This window comes from Haliotis rufescens, unplaced genomic scaffold (assembly GCF_023055435.1).
Source record: "Haliotis rufescens isolate VD_foot unplaced genomic scaffold, xgHalRufe1.0.p SCAF_1, whole genome shotgun sequence".
NCBI classification, from domain to species: domain Eukaryota; kingdom Metazoa; phylum Mollusca; class Gastropoda; order Lepetellida; family Haliotidae; genus Haliotis; species Haliotis rufescens.
The window spans coordinates 43,727,633-43,740,887 of NW_025963779.1; positions in this window are offsets into that span (position 1 = coordinate 43,727,633).

The window sequence follows — 13,255 nt, forward strand, 5'->3', positions numbered from 1 at the left end:
CATTGTTGATGCCTTGATTTCCTTGCATCCAGCATTTTCAAGCAGACTTCTCAACTTACTAGCAAGGTCTGTCATCTTGAGCACAGATGGGTTTGAAAAGACTGTGGTTCTAATGTACTCACAAACTTCTTCAAAGGCAATTGATACAGCATGTTCATAAATTTGATCTTCTTCGGTTTGCTCTACAGGAGTTGAATGGTGATACCTCTCTTCATCCCTTGTGTAATCTCTATAGCAACTTCTGTGGTAGTGTACCTCAGCTGCAACAATATCTCTGCTAGTAACTGCAAGGATTTTAGAATCTAACTTCAGTGTTGCTATTCTCCTGAGAGTTTCATCAGTTCTAAGTTGTGACGATATTACTAACTGCTCCCTAGAGTTGGTACCTTTTTTATACTTGGTCTTGCTGCAAAATACACATTTTGCCTCATGCACAGTTGTTGAAGAATGGCCTGACCTGTTCAGTTTCTCTCTCACGAGAATAGAATCTGTTGTTGCTTCAGGTGACAGGAACTGTTTCAGATCTCTTTCATTTGTAAATCTGCTCCGACAATTTCGGTGGTACAGCAGTGATGGAAATTTATCTTCTTCTGTTATTTCTGCTATTCTTAAAATATTAGCATGTTCTCGAAGTTTTGCTGCTCTGAATAGTGTTTTCCACGAAGAAACAGAAGACAGTGAGGTTAAATTTGAAGAAGACTCTTCACAAATGATGCAGGATTCATTGTAGGTCTTCTGTTTGGACAAGATGGAAACATCTTCATCAGATTTCTCTGCCATGGTCCACTGCCTTCACAGATAGGTGTTGCAACCAAAAGATATTTATAAGTCCAGTGCAAACCTGTTAACATAATAGTAAATTTATTTCAAAGATACAATTTAAGACTAACCCAGCAAAACATATATCGTAATAAATAATCATCTATTGCATATTATACTATCTGACCAGCAAATCTCTGAGAGGACTACACTCACATTTTCCCTACAAAGATTCCTTAGAGATTGTTTACACAATAAACCCATCAGTCATGAAGAAAATTAAAAAATTGGGCATAGCTTCCGCGTGCCGGGCTACCTGCCCGGGCGAGGGAGCATAACCGCTCAATTTCTTCAACCCCCCAACCCATGAGTCACAAGGGCAACTGCCACATGTATGCAATGACTCCCCCATTCCCCAAACAATATGATCACAAATATCAACTTACTTGCAACAAATGTTTCTCTAATTGGTCTTAATAGAACAGCACATATAATTACATTATAGACATACATTCTTTTTTTAAAACAGTAATATTCAACAGAGTACTCATGCCATAATAATATAGTCTTAAGAAAATACTATCTTCTGTTGTTTGTTTACAGTGTCACAACAGATCTAATTACCAAATCTTTGCATAGATACATTAAAACAACAAGAAGCATTGCACATTGGATAACTAGTAAATGTTTTTTAACTGCTAAATCCCAACTTTGAGGATCATTTGTATGTTAGATTTCATTTTTGAGCAGATTAAAAGAAAAGTTAATTGGACTATATTTAGACATGACCAATTTCTGAACAAAACTTTACCTTCTCTTACAGTGTAACAATATTCAAATAAAAAAATAACGAATGATAATTGGACAGCAACAGTAACTTACCTTGTATAGACCTTGGTTCATTGATGAAATTTCATATGTAGCTGTGCATGACAAGAAATAGTAGACCTCTGTCAACCAGTGCTGAGACCTGGTCCCATGCTGCTGCCACCTTGACTGTGCTAAAAATAGCATGTGGCTACTACTAGCCTGCAACTTGTTCCACAATAAGTAATTAGCTGGCAGCAGCAGGGCACTAACTAAAAGTGGCTATAAATGTTAAAAGCTGTGAAATTAACTTTGCTATCACATAAAATCATGTTAAACACATTAATGTGTAATGTTTGGTATATGTGACACTCTGCCCCCCCCCCCACAAGTGGTACCAAAAACATATTGGGACCAAGGACTAATAGCCACAGGACCGCGCTTCTGTCTGGGCAACATAAGAGTTGTGTACTGGAGCATTGTCTTGCAGGAGACGGACACCCTTGGTCAGCATGCCACGCCACGCAGCTTGATAGCGTCCCGCAATTTCCGCAGCAGTGAAGCATAATAAGCTCCTGTAATTGTGGTACCCTTTGCCAAGAAATCCATCATCACTACTACGTGCTGGTCCCAAAAAACTGTGAGCATGACCTTGCCTGCAGAGGGTTGGACACGTGCCTTCTTTGGGGGTGGTGACTCCACATGCTTCCATTGTATCGACTGAACTTTAGTCTCATAGTGATGGACCCATGTTTCAACCTGTGTGATAAGTCTGTCAGAAAAGTTTGCCTGTTTTTTTTCGCACATGTCCAAAAGATCCTTTGAGCAATTGACTCGTTCCTGCTTTTGGAAAGGTGTGAGCAACCTGGGAATCCATCGTGCAGACACCTTATGCATGTTCAAATTGTCATGGATGATGTTTTCCACAGACCCTACACTGATCTTTACATCTTATGCTAACTGGCGAACAGTTATACGTCGGTCTGCCAAAATGCCGGTCTCCACTTGATGGATAGTGTCCTCATCAATGGCTGAATGGGGGCGACCAGGAATGGCAGCTGTTTCCACAGATGTCCGACCACACTTGAACGGGCGATGCCAGTGTTTAACAACGTCATATGATGGGGCATCTTCCCCATAAGTTGTTTTCATTTCATCGAAAGTTTCTTTTGGTGTGCGACCTTTCAAATATAAAAACCTAATCACTGCTCGGTATTCTACTGGCTCCATTGTCACACCCTACTCGATCATAACACCTGTAAAAGTGGTAAGATTAATAGTTCGCTGCTGCAAATTCAGACATAACCCATAGATACATGTATCATTACACGTGAAATTTCAACCAAATATGATAACCCTAAGTGGTTTAGGGGAAATCTTTAATGAACACCCCTCGTAGTTGTTTGTTTTCAGCGCATGTCTAAGTTGGTATTTCTGCTATCCAAAATGTCTTATTGTTGATATAAATGCGTTGTTTAATAATGCGAGCAAAGACCACTTGCATTTTTCGCATTTAATTCACGTTCAAGCATTTTGTACAAGTAGAGAACCAACTGAAAAGATGATTGAATCATTGGACTGCTTATGGTTTTTGTAAGTAGTGCACATATGTGAAATGTTACATTGCTACATTGCCTTGGTGCTAGTTGTTCCATAGGTTTGTTTCTTTGTCAGTGTGTGCTCAAAAGCTCTACAAGTCTCCATTTTCACAGTGAATTCAACCATAGTTTGGTATTTAGATTAAGGGGGCAAAAGGAATGGAGTTTGGGGTAATGTTACAAAAGGGGCCATCATAGGGGCTTGTCTCTTTAACAAGCGGGCCAATTGGCTTCATTTATGAACATTTGAGCAGTTTCCCCTCAGAAGTCCATTCAAAAATAAAATGTCTCAAATTCTCTAGTATACATTTTAGTCATGAAACTATAAAAATTAAAAAAAGTTTTTTCCACACCATGATTATTTATTTACAGAAAGTACCATCCAGGTGTGGCAGTCAAGCTGCAGTTGAGGGACCTGGAGATGACATCTGCCTTCTTGGGCTCAGACAAACACCTAACTCTGCAGGAAGCAGATTCAGTACTGAAGGGGCTGCGGCGAACAGATGCTAATACAACTTTATCTTGATGTCAAAGCTTTTACTGTAATAGTGATATACTAGCATTGGCAGTTGTATGTAAGCAGCTGGAATAAATTGTGTATAAAATTTCTTCAATGAAGTGTTGTCATGCTTTTGCCACAACTTGTTTATTTCTTGGATCACCTGACCCAATTCATTGACAACTGTATACACAGTATCACTATTTAGTTGAACATATTTTTTTTTAAAACCAGTTGCCTGGCTTATACCTACCACTACTGGATTTATGTTGTTTATTTCAATGTAAATTATCATTAAAATGTTTCAGACCCTTCTTTGGCCTCCACATAATAAAAGAGCTGGGGATAAAGATACCCGAAATACCAATGTAACTCACCTGACCCCATGGTTGAGAGGACAAGCATGCTTATTAGTGTCTCTCTGTCTTAATAATAATCAGGGCAACAGGGAAGTCTAGTGGTTAAAGCGTTCGCTTGTCCTCGGAAGACCTTGCTTCGATTCCCCACATGTGTACAATGTGTGAAGTCATTTCTGGTGTCCCCGCCATGATATTGCTAAAAGCGGCATAAAACCAACTCACTTGATAATAATCACATGACCCCACAAAATTTGGTAATAACACTTGTAAAATCCTAGATATATTTTATATTTGTAAACTTATCCTGCATTTCTCCTTAATGCGTATTAGTTGCTTGTTCTTGACAGAGAAAAGAGCTGTGTGAGAGGTCTTTGCTTGAAGAAGTTGTTCCAACCAGCTGAGAGGCCAACCCTATCACGAAGCTCCAAACGAAGGAACCAAAAGGACCAAAGGAAGTGACGTCACGGATCTTCACATTACTCTGGAGTCGAAAACATCGGAAGGCATCGTGGGGAGGTAGATCTGCGATGGGTGGGTCCCTTTAAACGCAATAATGCATGATGAGTATACAAATATTAAAAAATATCTAGGATTTTACTAGATTTTTTACTTATCCTGCATTTACTCCTTAATGCATCTTTATGGGACGGAATCGTGGAGTGCATACCTTCAGATGTGGGCTTTCATCTTTTATTTCCAGACTCTGTTCCCTAGCCAGCCTTGGCTGTGTGGTCAGCATCAGGTGACCACTCCATGTATGGGAAAACGCCGTTTCCCTCAGCCTGTCTTCGGCTGTATGGTCTGGATGACCATTACATAGAAGGGAAGAGTCAGGTATGTGTTGTGTCCTGGTATTACATAGCCTGACAGTAACTCTCGGTTAGGTGAGACTAGAGCACCGAGCCAAATGCACCTTCTAGTCCAGGGCATACACCAGGGGAGGCCGAAACGCCAGCCCTGGACTTTGAGGCGAGGTCAGTGACGTGTAGTAGTGGTGACCTGTCGGGCCACTACTAACGGACCAAAGCTGGGCGTGCCTTGCACATCCTCAAATGCGACGTCTCGCATGTAGTGACTGGCGAATCACCCCTCCATGATGGCGTGTAGAGAGCAGTTGCTGTGTGGCGCCATGGAGGCGACCGCCCGGATCTCGTGTGGGTTGTTCGGGTACGGAGGGTCCAATGCCCGCGGCCTCGTAGGCCTGAAGAATGATCCTTGGATCATCTCTAACCGGACATAGACAGAGCTCTTGTTCGTCTTCTGTGCCAACAATCAATGATAGGGGGTGATGAGAAACGATCTACCGGGCTGTCCTGGCAAAGCTGATTCTTTGCAATGAAGTCCCAGCACATGCCCAGATCCACGGCTCCATGTGCTCCAAACTCAAAGCTGACCCGTGGCTGGTAAGCGCCAGTAGGAAGACCATCCTTTTGGTCAGATTATAGAATGATGTCGTTTCGAGTGGCTTGAAAGTGAAAGGCACATCTCTCAGCGATGTGAGAATCACGTTCAAGTCCCAAGCTGGTGGACGGAATTTCACCTTTTGGTCTTCCAGCCTGAAAGAGCGGAGCTGAGGCTGGAGTTTCGGGATTTTCGTCATGCGCCGATCCTTTGGAACTGCCAGGACGGAGTTAAGTGCCACAAGGTAGGTCATGATGGTGCTGCCCTTGAGCTTACGCTTGTGGCGCAGATGGAGCATAAATTCAGCCAGGAATTCAGGCAATGCAGAAGTGGGTTCCTGTTGTTTGCCCCTTCAAAAGCTCTCGAAGGATTGCCACTTGTCATCATAGAGGCTCCTTGTGGTTGGGCGATGCGCAATCGTAATGGCCCTAGCCGCTCTGGCCCTTGGCGTTCAGTGCTCTCTGTAAATGAACCAGACGTGAAGACACAGCTTGTCTGGTCCTGGGTGTGGCTGCCTGCTGTGAGGGTTGATCAGCAGATTTGGCCAATCTGGCAGTGGGTTGGCGTCGGACAGCTTTCTGAGGTCGACGAACCAAGCCCTCGCTGGCCACCAGGGCGCGACCAAAGTCAGATCGAGGTTCTGCGTCAATCTGATCTTCTGGACGACTTTGGGGAGGACTACAGGTGGCGGGAAAGCGTACGCTTTTAGTCCTTCCCAGGGGACGCTGAAAGCGTCGACTGCCCAAGCTAGTGGATCCGGGACCGGTGATATGTAGGTCGGAATCTGGTAGTTCTGGCTGGTGGCGAATAGGTCTATGTTAGGGAGACCGTGGTCTCAACAAACAAAAGTGAAGGTGTCTATGTGAAGCTTCCACACTGTGGGAGCGACTTTGTCTGGGCGAGATGGAGCATCCGCTAGGATATTTGGGCAGCCCAGAATGTGTTGGACCTGGAACTGAATCCCCAGATGTTCCAACAGGTGAAATAATTGGAACGTCTGCTGCAGGAGCAAGGTCGAATGAGTCGTTCCCTGGTTCCGCAAACACCATACAACGGTTATGTTGTCCGTCGAGATGGAGAGCCGGGCGTGTCTGAGGGCCTGCTTCCAATGAGGGATGGCCAAGATGAGCACCTCCAGTTCAAGGTTGTTGATGTGCCATAGGTGCTGATCGGCAGACCACATCCCCGAGGCGACCTGTCCCTCCAGCTGTGCGCCCCATCCATGCAGGGAAGCGTCTACGAAAAGGCGCAGAGAGGTTGTAAGCCCTGTCAAGGTGACACAGTCTAAGACATTCGATTAGGTCTCTGGGGTCTCTGGAAGAGGCCCCCCGATGAACTGAAGGCGATTTGAGTGTGTCAAAGCGTGTAAAGTCCCTGTGGCGGAGTAGAGTGACCCCATGATTCAGTAGGCGTCTATGTACGCCTCAAACTGAATGTCCCGGTGATGGAGGCTATCGGCTTGGTAAGCCGTGTGAATAGCAACAGGGCCAAAGAAATTCCAAATGGGAGGACCGCCCATTGATAATGGACTCCCATGAAGATGAAGCGGAGGTTTTTCCGGTGTATAGAGACATGTGGGTTGGCATCCTCGATATCCAGGCTGATGAGCACATCCTGCGGTTGGATAGGGGAACACAGTAGCCTGAGTGTGGTCATCCTGAAATAAGGTGGACGGGCCAGGTAGCGTTTGTTGAAAGCGGCGAGGTTGTGGATCATCATGTGTTTGTCCGAGGGAATAGAAGCCCGGTGGTATGGCTGGGCCATGTACAACCTCTATGGCTTTCTTGCGTGATGTTCCGGCCCTACTGTTGAGTAGGGGGTTGTTATGTGTCCACTATCGGGGACGACGTGAAGGGCGGGTCGTCTATAAGCGTCAGCTTGTACCCGTGTCAGATGATGTTGATGACGTATGGGTCCCCCAGGATCACCCAATTCTGCCAGAAGCTACTCTGTCTCCCACCTACTGGGGTGTCGACAACTTGGACGGCTGGGGGTGGGAGGTCCCAGTTGTGCTTGTCTGGCAATTCACTTGAGGTCCCTGCAGTAGGCGTTACATCCCCTGGTGTGGCCGCGGCGGGACTGGTATGCGCTCAAGGACTTTCCTTTCCCTTTGCCTCTGCCTCGAGAGGTTGAGGTGGAGCCCCGCCCCCGGTTGCGTCGTGGCTGGTAGGAGCCAGACTGACGCCTTAGCAAAGCCTGGCTGTGACACCCTGGCCAGGGCCTTGAGAGCCGTCTCATCATGGGCGAAGGCGGGATATCTGTCCATTAAAGAGGTCAGAGCCGGACCAAGGTTGGCGCAAAAGGTCTCTTTCAAATTCTGGGTCCCAATTCCACAAGACATGGTACCCAAGGCGTCTGGTTGTGAGCTCAATCAGTGCAGTGCGCATATGAGAGCGCATCTGTTCCACTTGTTGTTGGAGGTAGGATACAACCGTATTAATCCTGTGGGGGTTATCCTCCGAAAAGTCCTGCAGTATGGCTCTGGAGGACTATGCCATAAGTGAGAGAGGTGGAGCGGTTCGATCCTGTCATGCGGTGCATGTCCTCATCTAGGGTATGAGCGCGGTTCACGACTTGAAGAGAGTGGACTGGGAAGCCATCTCATCTATAACGTGGGGGCCTGAAGTGACAAGTCCTCGTCCAAGGCTGAGATCATATCTCTGATCAGTGGGTCAGGAGGGATCGAGGTGGGGTCCACACGTATGTCTGTCTTGCTATCGACCTCTAGGCCAGGCGAGGGAGCGATTGCCTCCAATCTGTCTGCCCCCCTGTCTGCGACTTGGTCTAAACCCAGGTGGGACTCGCCGTCCATGGGGAAGTTGTCATAACTAGGGATGAAGGCTCCCTCTGAGGAGTCGTACCGATAGCCATTTGAGCATCTGCAAACTGGGGAGCGGCTCCTAGATCTGTGACCCTGATGATAAGATCTGCTGTCAGTCCGACATGAAGACAGACTTGGGGAAGCCGAGTCCACGGAGTGATGAGAGGTAGAAGGAGTCTGTATGGTCAACTGACGAGGCAGAGGCGCGGGCATCTGTATCTGTATATTGGCGTTGCCTGAAAGAGCGCTTTCAAAGAGGCGTCTGCGGAGGCGCTAGTAGAGGTGTCTGTAAAGGCGCAGGCATCAACGGCTGTCTGGCCTGTAAGAACTGAATCTACTGAAGGAGAGAGGCGTCTATCATGGGCGTCTGTGCCGTAGGAGTCTTTGCGGTAGGCAGGGGCGCCTGTGGGAGACTGAGTGTCTATCTGGGGGTTAGTAAGGTGCAGTCTGGTAAGTGAGCGCCATTCCGGCCACCGTAAAGATAGACGCTGTAGTGGTCGTCAGAGTGCTCTGGGTGGAGACTGCGACCGTGGCGTCCGACATCAAGGTAATCTCTTACCAATCGAGCACATGTGGGATGAGATGGATCAGCGCCTTCGCTATCAACCACGCGTTCCAGAGACACTCAAGGAACTTTCGGAACATGTTCCAGCAGATATGGACAGATATCCCACAGGACTTTGTGCAACACCTGGTCCATTCCAATATTTGAAGATGTGTTGCTTGCATCCCAGCCAGAGGTGGACACACACGCTATTGATTTGTAAGTTGACATTTTGGCATGTTCATGGTTTTTTTATGAAATCACGCAGTATGGCAGTATTTTGTCAGTATGGCAAATTAAACCATTTGAACACTTACAGGAGTCTTTTATCTGTTGCAAACCGAAATTGTTTCAGATTTGGTAAAAAATATAACTTTGCATTAAATCTTATTCAGTGTCACAGGAACTTTTGTTGTTCAGAATATGAAGCAGTGTAAAATCACAATGTGTCGCCACCCGATTATGTATGCTATAATTTGTTTATCCCACCTTGTGGGTTTATGAAACAAATATTATGACAAATGTAAGACAACATACAACAAAAACAAACAATGCTTGCGAGGATATGCCAATCATCGGGCACCAAGCAAAAAGAATATAGAATGCAAGCCAGTTCATTAACTGCATGTACAAAATACAAACCGAAGGAACAACACAAAGACAATAAACATTAACTCAAAGAGCAAACACGTTAGAGTTTGAATCAGTTTAATGCTACAGCAAAAACAGGTCTTCACTCAAGTGACAAGAGTAATGTGAGGATCCGTGATGTCACTTCCTTTGGTCACGTGGGAGCTGTGTGATAGGGTTGGCCTCTCAGCTGCTTGGAACAACTTCTTCAAGCAAAGACCTCTCACACAGCTCTTTTCTCTGTCAAGAACAAGCAAGTAATATGCATTAAGGAGTAATGCAGGATAAGTATACAAATATAAAAAATATCTAGGATTTTACAAGTGTTATTACCCAATTTTTGGGGGTCATGTGATTATTATCAAGTGAGTTGGTTTTATAAAAAGTAAAAAATATAATAAATATGGCTGCAAGCGCCAATGGTAGGCTCAAAGTGATACTTGGTTTGAGTACTGAGAACTTGGTTCGAGTTTCACATACATAAATTTGGATACTCTATCAATTTGACCACACAGAAGACGGGCTGAAGCGAAATTATTCATGGCTTTAGTTCGTCAAGCATCACGATATTTATACACATGATTCCTCGCACACACCTACAAACGTACACCTAAAGGCACACACGAACAAACAAAAAAACTCGTGTACAAAAGTACACAAGTGAAAACGCACCATGCACTTACACACAAACGCACAAAAGTATGCAAGCTCGAACACAAACGTACACAAACAAAACTCACTAACAAATGCATGCACGCGCACAGGCAAAAACACGCATGAACGAACAGAAGTCAACATTCAAAAGTAGCATGCTCAAAAGGCATGAATGCACATAAGTGAACACTCAAATGCATGTACCTACAAATTCGCCAACAAATCTCTTCATACATGGTGTACGTACACATGTGCTCAATCTCAACAAGCGTTCTGTACATACACAAGTTGCGCTCCATCTCTACATGCATTATGTACGTACACAAGTTATTCCATCTCGACATGTGAGGTTTGTGTATGTACACAAGTTGTGCTCTATCTCGACATGGGTTATGAACGTACACAAGTTGGGCTCCATCTCAACATGCATTATGTACGTATATAAGTTGTGCTCATCTCAACATGCATTATGTACGTACAAAAGTTATGCTCATCTCGACATGCATGGTTTATGTATGTACACAAGTTGTGCTCCATTTCAACATGCATTATGTACGTAAAGAAGTTGCACTCCATCTCGACATGCGTTATGTACATACACAAGTTATTCCATCTCATCATGCATGGTTTGTGTATGTACACAAGCTGCGCTCCATCTTGACATGCATGGTTTGTGTATGTACACAAGTTGTGCTCCATCTCAACAATTTGTTATGTATATACAAAAGTTGGGCTCCATCTTCACATGCGTTATGTACGTACACAAGTTGCGCTCCATCTCGACATCCATTATGTACGTACACAAGTTATTCCATCTCGACATGCGAGGTTTGTGTATGTACACAAGTTGTGCTCCATCTCGACATGCATTATGTACGTACACAAGTTGCGCTCCATCTCAACATGCATTATGTGCATACACAAGTTGTGCTCCATCCTGACATGCATTATGTATGTACAGAAGTTGCGCTCCATCTCGACATGGGTTATGAACGTACACAAGTAGGGCTCCATCTCAACATGCATTATGTACGTATATAAGTTGTGCTCATCTCAACATGCATTATGTACGTACAAAAGTTATGCTCATCTCGACATGCATGGTTTATGTATGTACACAAGTTGTGCTCCATTTCAACATGCTTTATGTACGTACAAAAGTTGGGCTCCATCTCGACATGCATTATGTACGTAAAGAAGTTGCACTCCATCTCGACATGCGTTATGTACATACACAAGTTATTCCATCTCGACATGCATGGTTTGTGTATGTACACAAGTTGGGCTCCATCTCGACATGCATTATATTCATACACAAGTTAGGCTCCATCTTGACATATGTACGTACACAAGTTTGGCTCCATCTCGACATGCATTATGTACATACACAAGTTGTGCTCTACTCAACATGCATTATGTAGGTACACAAGTTGCGCTCCATCCTGACATGCATTATGTATGTACAGAAGTTGCGCTCCATCTCGACATGCGTTATGTACATACACAAGTTATTCCATCTCATCATGCATGGTTTGTGTATGTACACAAGTTGTGCTCCATCTCAACAATTTGTTATGTATATACAAAAGTTGGGCTCCATCTTCACATGCGTTATGTACGTACACAAGTTGCGCTCCATCTCGACATCCATTATGTACGTACACAAGTTATTCCATCTCGACATGCGAGGTTTGTGTATGTACACAAGTTGTGCTCCATCTCGACATGCATTATGTACGTACACAAGTTGCGCTCCATCTCAACATGCATTATGTGCATACACAAGTTGTGCTCCATCCTGACATGCATTATGTATGTACAGAAGTTGCGCTCCATCTCGACATGGGTTATGAACGTACACAAGTTGGGCTCCATCTCAACATGCATTATGTACGTATATAAGTTGTGCTCATCTCAACATGCATTATGTACGTACAAAAGTTATGCTCATCTCGACATGCATGGTTTATGTATGTACACAAGTTGTGCTCCATTTCAACATGCTTTATGTACGTACAAAAGTTGGGCTCCATCTCGACATGCATTATGTACGTAAAGAAGTTGCACTCCATCTCGACATGCTTTATGTACATACACAAGTTATTCCATCTCGACATGCATGGTTTGTGTATGTACACAAGTTGGGCTCCATCTCGACATGCATTATATTCATACACAAGTTGTGCTCCATCTCAACATGCATTATGTAGGTACACAAGTTGCGCTCCATCCTGACATGCATTATGTATGTACAGAAGTTGCGCTCCATCTCGACATGCATTATGTACATACACAAGTTGTGCTCCATCTCAACATGCATTATGTAGGTACACAAGTTGCGCTCCATCCTGACATGCATTATGTATGTACAGAAGTTGCGCTCCATCTCGACATGCATTATGTACTTACAAAAATTATGCTCATCTCAACATGCATGGTTTGTGTACGTACACAAGTTTGGCTCCATCTCGACATGCATTATGTACGTACAGAAGTTGCGCTCCATCTCGACATGCATTATGTACATACACAAGTTGTGCTCCATCTCAACATGCATTATGTACGTACACAAGTTGCGCTCCATCTCAACATGCATTATGTACATACACAAGTTGTGCTCCATCCTGACATGCATTATGTATGTACAAAAGTTATGCTCATCTCAACATGCATGGTTTGTGTATGTACACAAGTTGTGCTCCATCTCGACATGCATTATGTACGTACAGAAGTTGCGCTCCATCTTGACATGCATTATGTACATGCACAAGTTGTGCTCCATCTTGACATGCATTATGTAAGTACACAAGTTGCGCTCCGTCTTGACATACATTATGTACATACACAAGTTGTGCTCCATCTCGACATGCATTATGTACATACACAAGTTGTGCTCCATCTCAACATGCATTATGTAGGTACACAAGTTGCGCTCCATCCTGACATGCATTATGTATGTACAGAAGTTGCGCTCCATCTCGACATGCATTATGTACTTACAAAAATTATGCTCATCTCAACATGCATGGTTTGTGTACGTACACAAGTTTGGCTCCATCTCGACATGCATTATGTACGTACAGAAGTTGCGCTCCATCTCGACATGCATTATGTACATACACAAGTTGTGCTCCATCTCGACATGCATTATGTACGTACACAAGTTGCGCTCCATCTCAACAT